We start from the raw sequence: 21,733 nt of genomic DNA, 5'->3' as shown, positions 1-21,733 counted from the left end.
ACAAAAGGCAATATTTAGTAATGTAAAAAAAAAGTACATATTAAGTTATGTAAGATCAACATAAAACAATATTAAACAAATACAATGGGTTGTTTTGTGTCTTTATTTAATTTAATTTCAATTCAATTGTATTTATAAAAAGATAACTAAAAGAAAAAAATCACATCATAGTTCTCATAAAAAAATATTAAATTAAGAAAAAACAACAATTCCACATAAACAAGCATCAGCTACAGTGGAGAAAAAATTCCCTTTTAGAATAGAAGCTTTTATTGTCATTATACATATGTAGAATATTAAGGTGATCTCCAAGAATGACATAAAACACACAAATAAATAAAATACTGGAAAAGGAAAGACATAAATATGTAATCCTAAAAAACTACTCAGCAAACTATACACATTACCATACACACAATATAAAAATATAAAGTGACCAGTTAGGAGATAAATAAATATAACTCAGTGTATTACACATTGATGTGGATTATTGCACATGTAGTGTTACGGTTCAGTGTGGACACAAATGCAGAGAGAGAAGGAGGAAGGATCAAAGCATAACGTTCCTGGAACCAGTCCAAGTTTTATTCTCAAAAAACAAAAGTTAAATCCAAAAGGGGAACAGGACCAGACAACCTGACAACATCACACAATGATCCCACAGTCATACTGTGTCCAAGCACTCAGCTAAATAGTGAGGGAAGCTTAATTGGGAATGGCCCACACCTGGGTGGAAACATGAGGGAGCTAATCAGGCACCAACCAAGCACATAGACATCACTGGGGGGTGGAGCCACAAGTAGGAATACCTGAAACACAGACAAGAGTTAAACATGACCAGACTCAAAACCAAATAAACAAAGACACAGAATAACTAAAAGAGAACCTTAAGGCTAAATAACTAACAGAACATGACATGTAGTCTGAGTCATGGGAGGAAAAAGGTTATTTTATGTTCAGGGTTCTCATGGTCCAGGGATACAAACTGTTTGCCATTCTGGAGGTGGAGCTTTGATTGATCTGTATCTCCTTCTGAGGGGAGCAGGGTGGGAGGGGTCAGAGAGGATGGGTGGGAGGGGTCAGAGATGATGGTCTGGTGGTGGCCCAGGAGAGCTCCTCCTGGATGTGAACACCCAGGAACCTGAAGGATGATACTTTCTCCACCAGGTCACCATTGATGATGAGAGGAGCGTAGTCTACCAGGTTCCTCCTGAAGGTGATTGTGTTGTGTGTTTCTTTTGGATACGTGTAGGGACATTTATTCAGAATAATAAGAGGCTACAGTGAAGATATTTGACCATTTTAGATCATACTGTAGGTGAAAGAGTGGAGGGAACTGGTGCATCTGTTGAAGCAGGTTGTGAAGGAGAAGTAGTGACTAGGATAGGTTCAGTAGAGGTAGGTAGACATTGGGCACGGCTGCACATATTGAGGTGTACTTCCATATGACCCACATCTCTGCACTGTAAAGTGAAACAGCAAATCAACATATCTAAAACAAATAGAAGCAAAATAAAATGATTATTACAGACAAAGAATAAAACAAGGACAAAAATAACTTGTATAACTAATAGGAGCATTTATTTTTAATCAGCATTGATATCAGATGTACATTTACACAATAGTCTGTCTGAGTGCATGTGAATCTTACCTTTAAATGTTATTGTATTGTTTACATGTGCATCAAAATGCTTCTCCAACTTCTAAAACTTAAATAACTTCAGTTTAGGACAAATGGATCAGTGATAACGCTCGCAGCACGTTGTGCAGCAGCTCACCTCAGATTTCAAGTTGTTGACAAAAATAAAAACATTTCAAACATGAAGCATCAGTGAGTTAAATAGGTTCACTTGGAAAAAGTTGATTTGATTCAATAATAACTCATAAAGAGAGAAAACATGAGATTTGGTCAGATAATATTTTTATTTAACAATCAACACAAAACCTTCAAATCTACATTTAAAACTCATGAAGTTTTAATTTACATTACGACAAACTCTGCTAAATAAGACCAACCATGCCATCCTTTTTTAATGGATACACAAATACAACAATAAATCAAACTACAGATTTTTATAATTCCCAGAGTAAACTGTGAAACCATTATTATAAATACGTACTCGATTACGACTGTTATTACAATATAATCATATCAAAATAAACCTCTGCGACTAAATTCAATATCATGACAAATAATAGAAAGTTTTTTGATTTAATCTATTTGAGAAAAACAAAACCACGTTAGCTTGACCTTGGGGTTGTGTTTGATCAGTCAATGTCTTTGGAGGGTCACTGTCGTCAACTGACCAAAAACTGGTTTTATTACCTGAGAATTATTTCTAAAGTGAAGAATTTTTGTCAAAATCAGATCTTGAAATGATCATCCAAGCGTTCATCTCGTCTCACATTGATTATTGTAATTCTGTTTTCACTTGTTTCAACAAGTCGACTCTAAACACACTTCAGATTGTACAAAATGCTGCTGCCAGACTTTTGATTGGTGCACCCAGAACATCCCACATTACCCCCATTCTATCAAGTTTTCATTGGCTTCCAGTCAAACTTTGCATCGAGTTTAAATCTTTTGTCTTGGCTTTCTGTGCGTTGCGTGGTGAGGCCCCTCAGTATATCACTGATTTGTTGAACCCCTACACTTCAGGGCTCAGCCTTCTGTCTGCAGTAAAAAGCGCTACGTTCACTAAGCTAAGTATATATGCTTGAGTACATAAAAATAAAAAGAGAAATCTTAGTGGAAGAAAGAAAGAGAAATAAAAACAACAACATGCTGTTAGAACAACTCCAAAGCTTTTTGTCCAGACGTTGGTGGTTTCCTGTCACTGTGGGCCTCAGAGCACAGTAGTACACAGCAGAGTCACACACATGAAGATCCTGAATCATCAGAGGAACAGAGCTGTCTTTGAGCTCAGCATCAAATCTGTCCTTCACAAACTCTGGAGAATTATCTGCTACATAACGTGAACGTCTCAGAATAAACTTTGGGTAACTGTTCACTTCTTGTTTGTACCAGAACAAATTAGGGTCTGAATAAGTGGTGGTAAAAGTACATTTAAGTGTAGCAGTTTGTCCTTGAGTCAGAATAACATCTCCTGGTGGCTGTGTGACTTTCTCCTCTCCTTTACACTCTGTGGAAGAACAGAACATCCAGAAGGAGAGACCAGTCAGCTCCAAAGGAATTTAACATTGAAATCCAAAGCGTACCATGAAGAGTTCATCAATGTATTCAAATGTTTCAGAGACAAACATGTACAGTCTGTATGTTACCGAAGCAAAAAGCAGCGAGAAGAATCCACAGCCAAAGTTCCATTTGTACAAGCAGGTTTGAATGTGTGGAAGAAAGCAGCTCCTGTTCATATTCAGTAGTAGAATAGCTCTCTTTAAAGCAGCACTTCTTATCCACACAGAGGCTGAACATAGAGGAGTGGATATAGCACAGTGCTGCCCTCTAGTGGAGCTACAGAGTGCAGTGAAGCCACCCAGCAGCCAGTCACTAGACATCCATGAGACATGAAGAACATCTGAGAACATCTACATCCTCTAATGGAGAAAATCCCTGGATTGTTCTCAGGTTCTTTAGAAAACTTTCTGATGGAACTCACCCTAACCCTGGTTTGTAAGACGTGTGTTGTTGTGCTGCTTGAGGCTGGTTTAGGGCGGGGCTTTCATGTTGTCATTCAGTAGCTCCTAGGCTGAGGGTTACAGACGTTTTACTTCCTAGTGGATCATTTACCACCTTGTCCCGTCTTCCACACTAATAAAGTAGTTTTGATTGGAATGGATACCATCCAAAAGTGAAACTAGTTCTGATTGGTTTTCATCCCATGTCAACATTATAGTTTCATTTTTATTAGTTAATAAAAATATTAATGTCACATTCACGGTTTGTTTTTTCCTGGTTTTATTTTGACACTTCCTGTTTTGGTTTCTAATTGTCTTTGTCATTCCAGGCTGCTTCACCCTCTGATCAGCCTGTCCCATCAGTTTCTCCTGGGTTCCCAGCTGCCACTAATCAGTCGTTAGTCTGTCTATTTAGTTCAGCTCCTTCACTTTCTGTTTACCAGATTGTCTGTGTTCATTCTTGACCAGTGATCCAGCGTTTCCATAGTGACGAGTTCTGACTCTTGTTTTTTTCCTCATCCTGCTCCTTTTGTACCTCTGATTGTGCTGACTCATCGTGTACTGACCTGTTTATGAATAAACTCTAGAACTCTGGTTCTGGGTCCTACATTTGAGTTCTGTTCAGTCTGGTCCAATGTTAACATCAACATGTTTTTTACAACAGTGTTTTAGGGATACATTGATTAAAATATTACAAGAATAAAGTCATAGGATAATATTATTAGAATAATCTTGTAATGTTAAGAGATTAAACTTGGTGAGTTGAAAATAGATGCTTTTTCTTTTTAAGGTTCTTATTCTGATAATGTGGTGCAGATTGGCTACATGATGAATAATATTCTAGTTTGAAAAATCTATACCAGAGTACAACTTCACTAAGCTCTACACACACCTTATGTTTCACTCTTCTAGATCTGTAGGATATATTATAACAATCATGTAATATTATGATTTTAATCATGTAATATTGTCCTACGACTATTATTGAAATAATTTATTATATGTATATTTATACACTACCACTCAAAAATTTTGGAACACACTCATTTTTCCACTTATTTATTGTAAGTCCAATGAATAGCTTGAAATGGTCCAAAGGTAAGAACTGAACAGCCAGAGGTTAAAAAAAGGTTTGGTTCCTGAAACTAAAAATAATGTACATTTCAGAATTATACAAATAGGCTTTTTCAGGGAACACAGTGGGTTAAATATTTAACGCTGTTCTACAGCAATAAAGGTTGAATCAGTCTTGAAACCTGGTGCTACTCATTCCTACAGGTGTTCCTACTTTTCTTGGTTACTTCCAACGCCCTCTGTCTGCATAAAAGCAGTGTTAGAACTAAGAATGTCCTGATCAGGTTTTTTTTTTGAGTCCTTTGATTATGAGAATTGGCCGATACTGAGACTCAATCCGATACTTTTATAATACATTAAAAAGATAAAGAAAAGCATTAAAAAACAAACAGATCCAGGATGTTCATTATTTATTTTATTCACCTTATTTTAACATTCAACCCTAAACAGAACACTTCTGTGACGTAGCTTGATCAATCAAGCAATAAATTAAAAGAAAATTCACTTTAGACTTTAGTGCAAGATTAAATAATATTAAATAAAAATGTCTAATATAGAAATGAATTGTGTCTCATCTTAAAATACCCAACAGGCATGTTAACAAATAAGAAAATAAAAGTGCTGTAAAGTAAGGCCAGTAATGTGTTTTTAGGAACTGTACTCTTAATGTTTATTCTCCTCATTTAGTTTCACCCATTAAAATGTATGTTTTTCTTGATGAAAAGTATGACAACTTTATTTTGTTGTCATTGCAGGTGCAGAGCATGTAAAGTATCAGCTGTTTATTAAATAAAGTGTGTGATGTCAGCAGATAGAGGTTGATTTAGAACACACCTACACGTCCTGTTGTAGGCGTTTGTTATAATAAATACTACAGTAGATTAACTTAGGATGGTCTATTCTAGGGGTGTCAAACTCATTTTAGTTCAGGAGTCAAATATGGAGCAGTTTGATCTTGTAGGTCACAGATTTTATGCATGAAAATGAGTTATTTCAACATTATTGTGCACAAGTTTACACTTCTACGTATACATAAAATACAAATTATGTAAGAAATCAACAATATTCTAGCAATAAGTGATAAATATCAACAGTATCTTCACTTTAATTTTTCTAGATCTTGTGACCAATTACTATTTAATTAAGGGAAATATTATGGAATAATTGGAGGAAAAATGAAAGAACAAATTCCTTAATGTTATTATCAAAGGTCTGTCTCTTTAAAACAGTTAACAGATCAACTTCACTCTCACCTATCCCACAATAACCTCTATAAACAGTTCCAGTCTGGTTTCCGCCCCCTCCATAGCACAGAAAATTAATCACCACCTCAATCATTATTTTCAGTTGATCTGTGTTTATTTTTTTAAACACTGAACTTTGAATGCTGGTGTTCGCTGCTCTGCTTTGTTTTTTTCACCACTTATTTTTTCATGGGTCTTTTTGAGATTCTTTGACAATGTCCATCAACTGTTTCTGTTTCTCCAGCGACACGTCTTCCTGGGTCACTATTTCCTCTACAGTGTTAAGAAAATTTGAAGCAAAACATTTTATAAAATTGTTTTGTCATTGTCTCATAGACATACCTAATGTACACAGACATGATCATTCACCAACCATATAGTGCTCTGGAACTTCTGCCAAATGGAGAGAGAACTTGGTGGTCATCTGTGTCTTGGTTCTGAGACCAAACATCCAGATATTCATCCCACATTTCTGGATGATTGCAGACAAGTTTGGCCAGGGTTCTGAAAATAAAAGAAATTATAAAATATTAGGAATTTATGATGGAGACAAATTATTAAATTTGAACTGTTGAATACAAAGGAACACCAGAAATCAAATCTAAACATATACATTTAAGAACTATGGCTATCAGTATAATATGATTGATTTAGCTGATGTGGTAGAGTGGGTCATCCAATAACCAAAGGGTCCTTTAGTAAAGACACTTTACCCACATTGCCTAGTATGAATGTGGTGTGTGTGGTCAGAGGAAACGATGGTTCAATATGGCAGCCTCGCTTCTGTCAGTCTGCCCCAGGGCAGCTGTGGCTACAGTAGTAGCTTACCACCACTGTGTGTGGAGTGAAAGAATAATGCACATCAATGTAAAGCCCTTTGAATGTTACAGAGACAAGAACTCACCTTTGAATAGTTCTGTTCATTCTTTCTCCAAGGTGTTGGTTTGAGGATGGTAGGAGGAACATAAGCTTCTTTTTATTTTAAGAATTTCACACAATCTTGTTGATCTGCAATACAATTAAAAAATACAGTAATTCAATAGCAGTACCATACATCTCATGCTGAAAACTATATGAATATTATACATGCCAGCTGTAAAACAATTATTTATTTTGTAAGTAGAAAACATTATCTTATTAAACAAATAGTTTTTAACTTTATTGTTCATCTCCTTACAGCTTCTGTCCAGGATTAGTACTTACGTCGTTGACAAATTCTGTTTCCTGGTCTGACAAAATCCTTTTTTATGCCTCAAATTGGTAAACAAAATTCAGAAAGCATGACGTAACCTCTTTGGCTGCCTTAGATGTCAATGCATAGGCCTGTGGCCATTTGGTGAAGTAATCAATCATTATGCAGATGTATTGAGTCCCATCATTGTTAACTTCCTAATCAATTACATTCTGATGAGTTCAAATGGCTGGAAGACCTTATGGAGCAAAAGAGTTTCATCTAAAATAGTTTCACACCTTATATATGTAAACACATCTATAAACTATAAATCTAAACCTTGATGTGTACAATACTTTATATCTTAAAGATTTTTGGGACATTTTTATCAACAAATTACAAGTTATATGTAACAAATGGAACTTTCTGAAACATTTTTACAATTTCTTTTTTTTTTAATCTTTTTAGATGAACCAACCTTTATTAAAGTGTATTCAGTGGGCTTTTTCAATAATTGTCCACTGGCCTGACGTGCTGTGCATTGGGAAACCTGTTGATAATATAAAAACATGGTACATGACCTTGTCATAGAATTACTACATAGGAGTCAACAGCCATCCCTGCCAGTAAAACCTTGTTGATATCACCTCTCTTGTTTTAGTTTGTCCACAGTGTGCCCCAGTGGGGCTGCCATGAAAACCTACAAAGATGGAATTAGCCTGATGGAGAAAGTGGATGCACTCAGAACCCAGATGAACAGTAACTATGCTACGCTAGCTAGCATTGCTAAAGCAGTGGAGTTAAACGTGGCAGAGATCAAAGATTGCAAGAACCAACTGCAGTCAACTGTAGGAGAAGTAACTACTCTGAAGAAAACCAACGCTGAGCTGCTGGAACGAGTCCTGGATCTGAGCGATACAAACGTTGATGGAACCTCCGTATCAGGGGGATGAAAGAAGGAGAAGGAGAGGACATTCCTGAAAAAGTTAAAGGTCTGATAACTAAAATCTCTCCCTCGTGGTCCTCAAACTTCAACTACATCGTGGATTCTGTTCACCGACTTGGCCGTTGTGATGACAACAAGACAAGGCATGTGATAATCCAGTTTACATAAAGATTTAATCAGGATGCACTGTGGAGGATGACCAAGGAATCCAGGATTTGCAAACAGCTGCACATCACCGTCGTCAAAGATCTCTGCAAAGCTGACCGTGATCACAAGCCAGAGGTGAGGGACGGAGGGCCTATTACAGAGGTGGTGAGGGATACATTGATGGAAAACGTATTTCCTAAATATCTGAGGTTTGAGGTTCAGATGACAACAAAAACTAATTCATAAAGGTTTTATTTAGTTCCAACATTTATAAAGTTGTGGATGGTTCATCATTACAGAATTTGACAGGACGTTACATTTTACCGTAAATCGTTTATTCCATAGGTTCTATACTCTTCTCTTTTCCAGTTGTAGTTAAGTTGTTGTTTTCTGATGAATGTTCCTTTTTGTTGTTTGTCATTCAATGTCAGGGGCTTAAGAGACGTTGTCAAAAGAAAAGCAAACTTTCTTTTTTGTAAGAGGAAAAAAGCTGATTTTATTTTCTTACAAGAAACTCATTCAATATCAACAGACGAGACATTTTGTAAAAACCAATGGGGTGACAAAATAATATTCAACCATGGCTCTAATAAATCTGCCAGCTTAGCATTTCTCTTTTAAATTCTCCTGGAAAAGTCATAACTTCAAACTTTAGTAACACTGGACATTGGCTTATTACTGTGGTTAATATCAATGATCTCCATCATTTCCTGGTTAATGTCTATGGTTTCAATAACTTGCTCCAAAATGAAAAGTTAATTGGGGATCTTCAAATTAAATTTCCTTCAGCAAATATAATTATGGGGGGATTATAATATGGTTGATAACGAATGCCTCGATAGATTTCCCTCAAAAGTTCATCAAAAAAACTCTTCTAATCCTGTTATTGCTAATTTATGGAGCAATTTAAACTTAATAAATCCCTGGAGCTTCAATTTTCCAGAAAACAAACAGTAAACTTGGCATAAACCCAACAGATCCATTCCATCAAGATTAGATTTCTGGTTCATTTCTTGCTCTTTGTTATCATGTGTGTCTGAATGTAGCATCTCAGCAGCTCCTCTCACCGACCATTGTGAAATTAAACTGACACTCAAACCTACAATCTTTAATCCCAGAAACAGAAACTATTGAAGTTCAAAATAAGGGAATTTTCAAAATAAGGGAATTTTCTATTACTTATGGGAAAATAAAATAAGTGAAGTCAACCTAATGAAAGAAATTAATAATAATGTAATAAAGCGGCACCTTTGGAAGCAGACATACCAAATTTAAAAATTTTGCAAAACAAGCTTGATGAAATATATCTTCACAAAGCTCAAGGAGCCTTTATTAGATCTAGAGATAAATAGATGGAGGAAGGAGAGAAAAGTACTTCATACTTCTGTCAACTAGAGAATAAATGTATATAATCTGTACCTTTTCTCAATAAAAAAAGAACTGTTTAAATATGTTTTTTTTGAAAACAAAATGCAAATAATTTAAAAACAAAATTTAATTAAATTTATTTCCAACTTTAAATTGTCTTTTTTTAGTAATTCTTCTGTGTTTTGCAGAGAATGGTTTATTAAAAGTTGATGAACAGTGTGTGAACTGTATGAAGGTGTGTGTTGGATGTGTCAGTGTGAGTGAGCAGCTGTCAGGTTGTTGTACAGGGATTGTGTGTTTGCTGTCACTGTGGGCCTCACAGCACAGTAATACACAGCAGAGTGTGACTGTGGTAAGGATGACCGGCAGCGGAGGGGACAGACAGACTCGAGAGTAGAAATACGTTTCAAGCTTTTTCTATTTATTTTTCTTCCTTGTCAGGTGCAATATATTTACAGTGAAACCCCCAAAACAGAAAACCAAAAACTTGAGCAAAACAAAAAGAAAAGGGCATTGAGATGCCAGGCTATATTTTTTCAAATCCTGAACATGAACTTTACCCTCTGTTTGTTGCCATCAGTTTAACAGGTCTGCTCACTCAGGGTCCTCTCTAGCAACTGAGGCTGTGCTTCCTTTATAGGCAGCCTCTAACTGTAACTCCTCCCACAGACAAACCAAACCCCATCTAAAATCAATTAACTCAATAACAAACCAAATAATCATACAAGCAACACACAAAACAACAAACCTTAATTACTCAATCATACATAATAACTTCATGGAAATTAATTCACCTTAAATGTTTTTAAAATCCATAACAAACAAAAATTACATAAACACCCCTGTACAAATGGTTTGACCCAACACCAGCCCACCAAACACCCCTATTTACATGAGTTGGTTTCGTCCCTCTGGTTTTCTGAAAATGGAAGTGCTCCTGTGACCATGGTGGTGAGTTAGCTGCTAACCAACAAACACATATGCTGGTAGGCCTTTCCCTGCATAGATGCTGAGGTCAGTAACTAACTGTGGTTATAGTGTGAGCGTCACGGCTCACTCCGTGACATTTCCCCCCCCTTCTCGAGATGCCCCCTGTGGCACTCTGGAGAGAAAGTCTGCAGTGCAATTCAATTTCCCAGAACGGTACAACACCTGAAAGTCAAAAGGCTGTATAGCCAATAACCACCTGGTTATATGTGCATTTGTGTCTCTCATACGCCCCAACCATGACAGTGCCTTGTGGTCCGTTTCCAATACAAACTTACGACCCATCAGGTAATACCTGAAAGAGTCCAAGGACCACTTGATTGCCAGGCACTCCTTCTCAATGGTGGAGTAGTTACACTCCCTTGGTAGGAGTTTGCGACTAATATAAGCCACAGGGCGTAGCTGTCCATGGCTCACCTGCAGCAGCACAGCGCCCAAGCCTCGCTCTGATGCATCCGTCTGAAGTGTAAATGTCTCATCAAAGTTGGGACTGATCAGCACCGGCTCCTGGCATAAAGAGTTTTTTAGGGCCCAAAAGGCTGTTTCACAGTCCTCAGTCCAAATAACCTTGTTGGGCTGCTTCTTCCGTGTCAGTTCAGTCAGTACCAGTGCTACTTCTGAAAAGTTTGGGATGAAGCGTCTATACCAACCCACCAACCCCCTAAAACGAGCGTACCTGCTTCTTGGTGGTAGGTCGCTCTGCAGACATGATGGCTTCCACCTTGCCCACTTGAGGCCGGATGACACCCCGACCCAATATGTAGCCGAGGTAAGAAGTCTCTTCCTTTGCCAAGGTGCACTTATTGGGGTGAATGGTCAGGCCTGCCTCTTTTATCAAAGACAGGATATGACCGAGGTGACGTAAATGTTCCTCCCAGCTGGTACTGTACACAACAATATCATCCAAGTAGGCAGCTGCAAAGCCCTCCGTTCCCCCGAGGACTCTGTTCATTAACCGCTGGAAGGTAGCGGGTGCCCCATGCAATCCAAAAGGAAGTACAGTGAACTGGAAATGCCCAAATGGTGTCCTAAAAGCGGTCAGCTCTTTACTGTCCTCCGCTAATGGCACCTGCCAGTACCCTTTGCATAAGTCCAGCGTGCTCAGGTACTTTGCTTTGCCGAGGCGCTCAACCAGATCATCCACCCTCGGCATGGGGTAGGGGTCAAACTTTGCCTGGGTGTTGACCTTCCTGAAGTCCAGGCAAAAGCGCAGGCCTCCATCCTTTTTTGGGACCAGAATGATGGGACTGCTCCACTCACTACTCGAGGGCTCAATTACCCCCAACTCCTGCATCATGTCGAGTTCCCCCTTCAATATTGGAAGAAGACGTTCAGGAACTCTGTAGCATGGCTGTCGAACTGGCCCCCGGTCCGTCAACACAACGCGGTGCTCCACCAGCGTTGTCCTTCCTGGCCGCTCCATGAAGAGATCATCAGGCAGGATGTTGTGAAGCTCACTCCGCTGAGCATCTGGCAGGTGACTCAGGTCTAGCTCCGTCCTCCCTTCCTGGCCCGGCAGGTACTGCTCACTGCAATCATCCTCTTCCTGGACCGCCCGGATCAGCATTGCTACTGATGTGGCTGCAGGCTCCGGTCTCTCGTTCCACACCTTCAGCATGTTGACATGGAACACCTGGTGCTGCTTCCGACGATCAGGCATATCAATTTCATAAGTCACTGGCCCCATTTTCCTTGATACGACGTACGGACCCTGCCATTTTGCAAGTAATTTGTTGTCAGAGCTGGGCAGCAACAGCAGCACTCGATCACCTGGCTGGAATGTGCGGGAACGGGCTGCACGGTCGTACCAAGACTGCTGCTTCTTCTGGGCCTCCCGCAGGTTCTGCTGTGCCAGTCCTGCTGCTGTTGAGAGCTTCTCCCTCATCTTCATCACAAAGGAGATGACATCCATCTTGTTCGGCATCTCTCCCTCCCAAGATTCTCTGAGGACGTCCAGTGGCCCACGAACATGATGTGCGTACAGGAGCTCAAACGGTGAGAAGCCTGTGGATGCCTGCGGAACTTCTCTGTATGCAAACATCAGGTATGGCAACCACTGGTCCCAATCTTTAGCATTCTCTGAAACAAACTTCTTGAGCATGCTGATCAGAGTCTGATTGAACCTTTCGACAAGTCCGTCAGTCTGTGGGTGGTATGGGGTCGTTCTGATGCGTTTGATACCTAAGAGGTTGTAAACCTGCCTGAGAGTGCGACTCATGAAGTTTGGGCCTTGATCTGTTAACACCTCCCGGGGAATACCCACTCTTGAAAAGAACTGGAGCGTAGCAGTGGCAACATGTTTTGCCGTTATGTCACGTAAGGGGAAAGTCTCTGGGTATCTCGTGGCATAATCACAAATTACCAAAATAAATCTATTCCCCGCCTTACTCCTCTCCAAGGGACCCACTATGTCCACCCCAATTCTCTCAAATGGAGTGTCTAAAACTGGTAGGGGAATCAAAGGGGCTGGAGCAAGAGCTTTCCCACCTGTCTTCTGGCATTGGGGACAAGACTTGCAAAAGTTTTTAACATCCTCATACAGGCCTGGCCAATGGAACCTCTTGCTGATTCTTTGTAAAGTCTTCATGCAAGCTAGATGGCCCGCCCATGGGATTGAGTGTCCAAGTTCTAAAACTTCCTGTCTATTCTTTTTAGGAACAATCAGTTGGAGACCTTCTTCACTCTTCCGATATAAAAGATTGTTCTCCACTACATATTTATCCCTGCCCAGCAAAGAATAATTATCTGAACTATCTGCAGTTCTCTTAAAGCAAGGGACAAGTGTGGCATCCTGACGTTGTTCCTCTGCTAAGTCTGTACTGAACACTAACTCTATGTCAGTTATTTCTGGGTGTGTCGCATCAGTGTTTGGCTGCATGTTGGCATGCTCTACCATCTCACCAACATCCTTCCTGCGCCTCTCACAGCGCGTCTCCCTTGGCTGTCTAGACTCAACTGGGACATCAGCCTCAAAGTAAGGCAATTCTGAGAGGTGTGATTGCTGTTCTGTTTTAGCTTGGGCTCTGGTACCTACACCACACCAAGCAGTGTTACCCACCAGCTCTGGTAATAAGGGAAAGTCTTGCCCTAACAGCACTGGATAGGGTAACTTTGGCACCACTCCCACTCTTAGAAGAAAGGTCTGGTCACTAACTCTCACATACACATCTGCCGTATCGTACTCTGTCCTATCACCATGCACACAGCAAACTTCAACAGTTTCACCAAAATTACATTCCTTGGGAGAAATTATCTCTGCTTCAACCAATGACTGAGAACATCCTGTGTCTATGAGGGCTGTAACTGGTTTACCATTAAGTTCTATGGTGATGATGGGATCTTTAAGTTGGCAGATTTTTAGGGGTGGGGAGGGGCTGGGCACATAGCAGAGATTACTATATTTTGACTTTCGAAGAGGGCAAGCTGGACTCTTGTGACCTTCCCTGCCACACTCAAAACAGACTAAGGGTTTGGGCCTGTTCAGGGAGGGGGTTGGAGCTTTGCTTTTATGATTAAATCTAGCATCAGAGCCATCCCTACCAACACCATCAGACTTACCCCAGGCCTGCTTGTCGATCACCCCAGCGTAGCGATAGGTCCTTGGGCCCCTGTGCGCCGCCACAAAGTTTTCCACCAGCTTGGCTGCCTCTGCTGCTGTTGCTGGACTGTGCTCTTTAACCCAGATCTTTAATTCAGGATAGAGGACACGCAGGTACTGTTCCAGCACCATCTTCTCCATCAGGCCTTCTTTAGTGCACTGCTCGAACCTGGTCCATTTGCAGAAGAGGTCTTTGAGGCGAATGTAAAGTTCTTGCGGTGTCTCTGTTGGGCTGGTCTCCATGGCACGGAACTGTAGGCGATAAGTCTGAGTTTATTTCGTACTTTTTCAGCACAGCTTCTTTGAGCAGGTCATAATCTGTTGTGTTGTCTGGGTCCATAGCCACAAATGCACTGCGTGCTTTGCCTGTCAGCAGCGGAATCAAGTGAATGGCCCACTCTTCCTTCGGCCACTCATACACCCCTGCGAGGCGCTCATAAGTGGTCAAGTAGTGCTCAATATTGTCAGAGTCCTCAAGCTTGGCCATCTTTAGCTCGTAGGCCCGACCCCTGGGGTTAACTGCTGGCGGCTCTGGCGTTGTGGGGCGGGATGGAGGTGGTTGAGGTGTGCTTGCTCTCTCTCTGGTCGCTTCCAAGTCCAATTGTAGCTGAACCACCTGGTGGTTGAGAACCTGGAACTGCTTGGCTTGTCTGGTTGACTCCTTCTCCATCCGCTCATCTCTGGCTCGCTGGACCTCCATGAAAGACTCAAACATTTTTCCAAGGTGACTAAGTGCTTCACCTGCAGTTGGTTGCCCACTGACCTCTGTCACCTCAGCAGCGCTCTCTTCAGGTCTTTTCTTCCTGGTCTCCATTTTTTTTTTTTTTTTTCTTTCTCTATTATTGCCTGTCCTTCTTCAGTCCACCTCCTTCATCCCACTTCTGACACCAAATGTGGTAAGGATGACCGGCAACGGAGGGGACAGACAGACTCGAGAGTAGAAATACGTTTCAAGCTTTTTCTATTTATTTTTCTTCCTTGTCAGGTGCAATATATTTACAGTGAAACCCCCAAAACAGAAAACCAAAAACTTGAGCAAAACAAAAAGAAAAGGGCATTGAGATGCCAGGCTATATTTTTTCAAATCCTGAACATGGACTTTACCCTCTGTTTGTTGCCATCAGTTTAACAGGTCTGCTCACTCAGGGTCCTCTCTAGCAACTGAGGCTGTGCTTCCTTTATAGGCAGCCTCTAACTGTAACTCCTCCCACAGACAAACCAAACCCCATCTAAAATCAATTAACTCAATAACAAACCAAATAATCATACAAGCAACACACAAAACAACAAACCTTAATTACTCAATCATACATAATAACTTCATGGAAATTAATTCACCTTAAATGTTTTTAAAATCCATAACAAACAAAAATTACATAAACACCCCTGTACAAATGGTTTGACCCAACACCAGCCCACCAAACACCCCTATTTACATGAGTTGGTTTCGTCCCTCTGGTTTCCTGAAAATGGAAGTGCTCCTGTGACCATGGTGGTGAGTTAGCTGCTAACCAACAAACACATATGCTGGTAGGCCTTTCCCTGCATAGATGCTGAGGTCAGTAACTAACTGTGGTTATAGTGTGAGCGTCACGGCTCACTCCGTGACAGTGACAGTGCAGCAGAGGAGATGATCATTTGGAGTTGGTTTGTCTTCACATTGATCTTCAGTCCATCAACAGCAGCTTCACCCACATCTCCTGATGTTGAGTGAGAAATAAGAAATTCTGGTGCTTTTCCAGGATCTTGTTTGTACCAGAAAAAATAATAAGCAGATGCAATTTTGTTGTAATTGTAGGACAGAGTCAGTGTGTCTCCTGTTAAAGTGTTCACTTCAGTGCTGACTGCTTTGAGTTCTTCACACATGATTTCTACAGGAACAGAGAAAACTCTTTAAGTTGGTATGTTTCACTTTAAGGCCTTTGCTAACTTTGAAGCAGCAATAATGAGCAGATGTGCAGAGATGAACTGGACTTACCCGTGAATATGTGGAGAAGCAGTAGTGAGACTAAAACCATCATGTCCCAAACAAACAAGCTGAGCAGTGCTCAAACTAAACTGTTGGAAACTCTGACTTCTTTCTCATGCTGACAACCAGCTTCTGTCCTTTTGTACAGGAAGTCCCTCCTCCTCATGATGTCACTTTAACATGTGAAACCAACAGGAAAGTGTTATGGCAATTATTACGTTAATCATCATATCATCAAATGTTTTCATGTGTACAATTTGTCATGTGTTTATATCACTGCATTTTATCGTTCTTTTGAACAGAGACGTTGGTCCTTTGCTGAGTCATGTTAGATTAGATTACCCACAGTACAGACAGATTGTGCTGTATTCACAGTGCCAGCAACAAACAGTCTCTGCTCAAGGTCTCATACCAAAAACTCTGATAAGCAGAGCTCTGTAACAGTGCCTACGTATAATAAGATGTGATTCTTGTTTTATGCCTTTCACAGGGTTTAGATGGTCAAAGGCAGACTCACATGCAGACACACACACACACACACACACACACACACACACACACACACACACACACACACACACACACACACACACACACACTGTTATTTTAAACGCCGTTGTTCCAAACACTGTCTACGACTGAATCACACCAGTACTGATATTTCAGCACAACATTAAGTGTGATATTGCTTAAATGTACAAAACAAGAAGGAACAAAGTGAATGTAAACCTACATTTTCTTTTAATGGATTTTATTGTTCATACATGCTGTATGCATACATACATACATACATACATACATACATATATACATACATACATATATACATACATACATATATACATACATACATACATACATACATATGTTCCAAAGCTTTTTGTCCAGACGTTGGTGGTTTCCTGTCACTGTGGGCCTCAGAGCACAGTAGTACACAGCAGAGTCAGACACATGAAGATCCTGAATCATCAGAGGAACAGAGCTGTCTTTGAGCTCAGCATCAAATCTGTCCTTCACAAACTCTGGAGAATTATCTGCTGAATAAAGTGAACGTCTCAGAATAAACTTTGGGTAACTGTTCACTTCTTGTTTGTACCAGAACAAATAAGGGTCTGATCTAATGGTGCTAAAAGTACAATTGAGTGTAGCAGTTTGTCCTTGAGTCAGAATAACATCTCCTGGTGGCTGTGTGACTTTCTCCTCTCCTTTACACTCTGTGGAAGAACAGAACATCCAGAAGGAGAGACCAGTCAGCTCCAAAGGAATTTAACATTGAAATCCAAAGCGTACCATGAAGAGTTCATCAATGTATTCAAATGTTTCAGAGACAAACATGTACAGTCTGTATGTTACCGAAGCAAAAAGCAGCGAGAAGAATCCACAGCCAAAGTTCCATTTGTACAAGCAGGTTTGAATGTGTGGAAGAAAGCAGCTCCTGTTCATATTCAGTAGTAGAATAGCTCTCTTTAAAGCAGCACTTCTTATCCACACAGAGGCTGAACATAGAGGAGTGGATATAGCACAGTGCTGCCCTCTAGTGGAGCTACAGAGTGCAGTGAAGCCACCCAGCAGCCAGTCACTAGACATCCATGAGACATGAAGAACATCTGAGAACATCTACATCCTCTAATGGAGGAAATCCCTGGATTGTTCTCAGGTTCTTTGGAAAACTTTCTGAGGTGTGTGTGTGTGTGTGTGTGTGTGTGTGTGTGTGTGTGTGTGTGTGTGTGTGTGTGTGTGTGTGTGTGTGTGTGTGTGTGTGTGTGTGTGTGTGTGTGGACTGCAGCCCTTAAACTAAACAGAATTGAAATTAAATGTGTTAGAGCCAACGTCGACTAAAGCATGACATTTAATATTTAATAAATAAAAGTCACTGTGACATTAAACTAAATTAAGTTTTTTTGTCTATTGTTATTTTTAGTCATTTTTATAGTTTGTAGATTTATGACAGTTTCTTTCTCTCTTTTGAAGGTACATATAACAATCCAGGATGGACAAATCTTGCCAGAATTGGGACAAAGCAGGACATGCTTCAAACTGGTTCATTGTCCATTTTGCAGCTCAACTTTGTTTCAGCCAACAAAGCTGAACAAATGTAGGAAACACCTGGAGTCACACTTTAACAGAGCTGGTAATTATTAAGGTAAAGTCTGAACACATTCTCCTAGGACATGGTTTGTTTCACGTCCTTCTTGTGTTGGTCGTTCTTGTCTTCTTACCTGATAGATTTCTGTACTTTGACATCTGGGTTTTTCTCAGATCCTGACAAAAGGGTTTTAGAAAATCATACATGATCCAGCTTTTTCATTCATTTAAGTTTAAAAAATACTAGTGAAGGCCAGGACATGTTGTCACACCTTTCAGACTCTTTTTATATATCGTGGGATCAGTGCATCATATTTTTAAAAACAGCAAATCAAATGAACGAACAATGATTCAGGAAAATCTACCAGCAAAGACTGACTATAATAATTAAATTCAAGAGCTTCACAACCACTACCACTGCTTGTACTGCAGCTCAACATTAGTTAGAAAACCAGACTTTTTCAAGAGGGTCCAGCTGCAGAACCTCCACACTCAGAACCTCCACACTCAGAACCTCCACACTCAGAACCTCCACACTCAGAACCTCCACACTCAGAACCTCCACACTCAGAACCTCCACACTCAGAACCTCCACACTCAGCTCCAGAAGTGACATCAGGAAATGAAAAAAACCAAACAAAATCAAACCGATAGCATAGCCATGTTGGGTAACATCAACAACATATAAATTGATCAGCATTTCGTGAATGATTTCCTCAAGAAACACAATGGTTTCATTTGTGCTGCAGTCCTATCACAACCTCTTTGTTTAAACCTTAAGATGAAGATAAATGTAGGATAAATTCAATGTTTAAAGATTCACAGCATTATTAATACCTTCAAACTTTAAGTACAACACATGAAGGTAAAATATTTCATTAAGTTTTAGTATAACTGTGTCACAGTTATGTATAGTATCTATATATATATAAATATATTATTTTTTGTGATTAAAGTAATTATTACAGTCCAGAGCTAATTGTTTTATGAAACAATATCAAAATGTTACATTAGACAATTTGTGTTGATGTTTTACGTATTCTGTAATTTTTAAAAAAAATTGCAATTTTAAGGTTTTACTAGGATGGTATCTCATGTGCTCATAATTTATGCACAATTGCATTAACATTACACTAGAAATAATTAACCATATGCAGAATCACATGACTTGATAATCACAGCTTATAGCTCAGATCTGGTAACAGTAGACATCAAGGAACATAATTATTGATATATATATATATATATATATCATAAATCTAATATTAATGGAATCAGTAAAATATACACAAATGTACATTGTGTTACAGTTGTGAATAGGCATATTGTTATTAACTTATTAATAACAATGCCAGATACAAATACATTTACATTAGAACCACTAAAACGTACCTTGACGAGCACTAACAGTAAATGTTACAAAAATCCTTCTACAATTTTGTTCCAAAGTATCAAACCAGAATTATTTAAGTTATAATTAAGTAATATGGATAATAATTTGATAACTAAAGACACAAATCAGTGGTTGACAAAAGGCAATATTTAGTAATGTTAAAAAAAGTACACATTAAGTTATGTAAGATCAACATAAAACAATATTAAACAAATACAATGAGCTGTAAACATGATGAAACTTAAAGACATCTGTTTTGTCTTTATTTAATTTAATTTCAATTCAATTGTATTTATAAAAAGATAACTAAAAGAAAAAAATCACATCATAGTTCTCATAAAAAAATATAAAATTAAGAAAAAACAACAATTCCACATAAACAAGCATCAGCTACAGTGGAGAAAAAACTCCCTTTTAGAATAGAAGCTTTTATTGTCATTATACATATGTACAATATTAAGGTGATCTCCAAGAATGACATAAAACACACAAATAAATAAAATACTGGAAAAGGAAAGACATAAATATGTAATACTAAAAAACTACTCAGCAAACTATACACATTACCATACACACAATATAAAAATATAAAGTGACCAGTTAGGAGATAAATAAATATAACTCAGTGTATTACACTTTGATGTGGATTATTGCACATGTAGTGTTACGGTTCAGTGTGGACACAAATGCAGAGAGAGAAGGAGGAAGGATCAAAGCATAACGTTCCTGGAACCAGTCCAAGTTTTATTCTCAAAAAACAAAAGTTAAATCCAAAAGGGGAACAGGACCAGACAACCTGACAACATCACACAATGATCCCACAGTCATACTGTGTCCAAGCACTCAGCTAAATAGTGAGGGAAGCTTAATTGGGAATGGCCCACACCTGGGTGGAAACATGAGGGAGCTAATCAGGCACCAACCAAGCACATAGACATCACTGGGGGGTGGAGCCACAAGTAGGAATACCTGAAACACAGACAAGAGTTAAACATGACCAGACTCAAAACCAAATAAACAAAGACACAGAATAACTAAAAGAGAACCTTAAGGCTAAATAACTAACAGAACATGACATGTAGTCTGAGTCATGGGAGGAAAAAGGTTATTTTATGTTCAGGGTTCTCATGGTCCAGGGATACAAACTGTTTGCCATTCTGGAGGTGGAGCTTTGATTGATCTGTACCTCCTTCTGAGGGGAGCAGGGTGGGAGGGGTCAGAGAGGATGGTCTGGTGGTGGCCCAGGAGAGCTCCTCCTGGATGTGAACACCCAGGAACCTGAAGGATGATACTTTCTCCACCAGGTCACCATTGATGATGAGAGGAGCGTAGTCTACCAGGTTCCTCCTGAAGGTGATGGTGTTGTGTGTTTCTTTTGGATACGTGTAGGGACATTTATTCAGAATAATAAGAGGCTACAGTGAAGATATTTGACCATTTTAGATCATACTGTAGGTGAAAGAGTGGAGGGAACTGGTGCATCTGTTGAAGCAGGTTGTGAAGGAGAAGTAGTGACTAGGATAGGTTCAGTAGAGGTAGGTAGACATTGGGCACGGCTGCACATATTGAGGTGTACTTCCTTATGACCCACATCTCTGCACTGTAAAGTGAAACAGCAAATCAACATATGTAAAACAAATAGAAGCAAAATAAAATGATTACTACAGACAAAGAATAAAACAAGGACAAAAATAACTTGTATAACTAATAGGAGCATTTATTTTTAATCAGCATTGATATCAGATGTACATTTACACAATAGTCTGTCTGAGTGCATGTGAATCTTACCTTTAAATGTTATTGTATTGTTTACATGTGCATCAAAATGCTTCTCCAACTTCTAAAACTTAAATAACTTCAGTTTAGGACAAATGGATCAGTGATAACGCTCGCAGCACGTTGTGCAGCAGCTCACCTCAGATTTCAAGTTGTTGACAAAAATAAAAACATTTCAAACATGAAGCATCAGTGAGTTAAATAGGTTCACTTGGAAAAAGTTGATTTAATTCTATAATAACTCATAAAGAGAGAAAACATGAGATTTGGTCAGATAATATTTTTATTTAACAATCAACACAAAACCTTCAAATCTACATTTAAAACTCATGAAGTTTT

The 21,733-nt window shown here is 39.2% G+C and overlaps 1 long non-coding RNA gene across 1 annotated transcript; it reads right to left on the bottom strand.

Moving 5' to 3' along the window:
- Positions 1 to 953: 953 nt before the first annotated feature.
- LOC114459083 (uncharacterized) lies at positions 954 to 21,027 on the bottom strand. The gene is made up of 2 exons (XR_003673215.1): positions 20,805 to 21,027; positions 954 to 1,026 (listed from the first exon to the last, which is right to left on the bottom strand). It is a non-coding gene; the product is annotated as an uncharacterized LOC114459083 (long non-coding RNA).
- Between the last annotated feature and the right edge of the window lie 706 nt (positions 21,028 to 21,733).

Source organism: Gouania willdenowi, unplaced genomic scaffold (genome assembly GCF_900634775.1).
Source record: "Gouania willdenowi unplaced genomic scaffold, fGouWil2.1 scaffold_258_arrow_ctg1, whole genome shotgun sequence".
Taxonomy (NCBI): Eukaryota; Metazoa; Chordata; class Actinopteri; order Blenniiformes; family Gobiesocidae; genus Gouania; species Gouania willdenowi.
This window is presented reverse-complemented; position numbering and strand designations above follow the sequence as displayed.